This window comes from Prunus dulcis, chromosome 1, assembly GCF_902201215.1.
Source record: "Prunus dulcis chromosome 1, ALMONDv2, whole genome shotgun sequence".
Classification (NCBI taxonomy): domain Eukaryota; kingdom Viridiplantae; phylum Streptophyta; class Magnoliopsida; order Rosales; family Rosaceae; genus Prunus; species Prunus dulcis.
Window position 1 is genome coordinate 21,876,544 of NC_047650.1, and position 1,958 is coordinate 21,878,501.

Genomic DNA, 1,958 nt, shown 5'->3' on the forward strand with positions numbered 1-1,958 from the left:
TAATTTTGCAGGATTTCATGTCTTCAAATCAGAAGGCTCATCGTCCTGAATCGAGTTAGGATATTTGCCTATTATCTTCATATTTTTGGGTTAAGTTTTAATGACTAGTACTTATTGCTAACTAGTATTGTTTGGCTGGATTTGGACTTGACTACTTTAATATTTTGCTACATACGTTTTCAGTGACTTTGGAAGTATTCAAATGTTTGGAACTATATAAATATATTTTTGATGTTCTGTGCATTTTATATTATACAATTAATTAATTTTTATTTATTTGAAGAATCATTTATATACCACGTATAACAAATTAAAAAATAATTAAATAAATCTGCTACTGTGAATTAATGAGTTTGAAATGTATTAGGGGGACATGTACATGTCCCTACAACTAATTATTATTTAGTGCGAAAGCAGAGGTAGTGGCGCAAATAAACGCCCCTAATGTTTAAAAAATTGTAAGAGGTACATAAATATACGCCCCCAATATGTTTTCTACGATAGACTGCCAACGTGGCAGCTGAAACTGCAGGAGCGGTTTTAATAACCTTTCCGCCCCTATTGCTTTTTAGTGGCCTTTCCATTATCTGCCCCTCCTATGATTAGTGGCGGATTTACGTTTACCTACTATTCCGCCCCTATTTGAAGTAATAGGGGCAAATATAATCACCCATAACTCTTTTTTTCTTCTTTCTTTCTAGCATCCGGTGAACTCCTTTGGTGGGAAGAGTGTGGATGTGACATATTTAGGACCCTCTATGTTGACTCGATCTCCACTAGCAGTGGCAGCCCAAGTTTTGCTGAACTTGAGATAGGACAATCAATCCGTAAGCTTGTGAGAAATGCATTGACCGATTGCAAACCCTTTGCATTGAAATATGTTGAGCTGGACACCTAGGGCAAACTCATTAGTAATATCATCAAATTCAAATGGGAGGAAGCTCATCAGGAATTGGATTGTTGGGGACATCAAAAAGTTTACACTTGACTTGTGCTCCAAGAAAGGGAATGCCCTCGTTATTGCGATCTACCAAGTTTTTGTGTTTGAGTAATCGGCCCGCATGTGGGTAGAAAAGGGTAAAGACCTCGGCTAAAGAGTTTTTAAGGTGGCTGGATATTTCAGTAATTTTGGATTGTGTCTTGGCATTGTATTCATAGAAGAGGAGCAAAGGGTTGTAGACTGGGGAGCTAATTTTTCAAGGAAGGAAAATTGGTAGTGGCGGAGATGGTGAGGGGTTGGAGAAGATGGTTTGATAATCTCCTTGGAGATCAATTCAACTTCAACTTTCATTCTAATTTTCTCTCCTAATGATAAAACTTGATCGACTTGTGCCAAAAATTTGAAGACTTGAATCTGCTTGTTGATTATGTGGTTCAATCAATGGTGTTATTTTGCCCTTGTATTGTGATCAAGCTTGTACACTGTAGGAAGTCTTTAATTAATCACCAGAAACAAATGAAGGCTTTGTTTTTTTTTTGGGTAGATAAAGCGCGTCTTCGGTTTTGTTTTTGCTTTCGTTTTGTTTTTGTTTTTTATTTTGGAATCAAGATTTCATTCAAAAACTCAAGAAGAAAGTACATCTGCAGAAAGAAATGGGAGAAATCATGTAGGTGCTTCCTCAATCTAAGAACCAAAATCATTACAGTTGATTGCAAATTGAGCCAAGGTGTGTGTCACCTTATTACAACTCCTTGGAGACCATTGACATAAAGCTACTCTAAATTTGCTTAATAGGAATTTTGCTTCTTCAAGTAAGACTATCTGTTCCATTGCATTCCTCCGCCAAAAGAATACCAGTTATGCATTTTTTTTTGCGTCCATCTCTAGAGTGACACAGGTATATCCCGTGTCTTTTTTTAATTTTCCGAAGAGCTGGAAAGATTAAAACATGAGATAATAATTGTACATATACCCTAATAACATAATATTTTTCTCTCAAATTGTACTGAAAAAGTAT

General features: G+C 36.1%; 1 pseudogene; it reads right to left on the minus strand.

The window, feature by feature from the left end:
* Positions 1-697: 697 nt before the first annotated feature.
* LOC117616478 lies at positions 698-1,291 on the minus strand (annotated as a pseudogene).
* Positions 1,292-1,958: the final 667 nt, after the last annotated feature.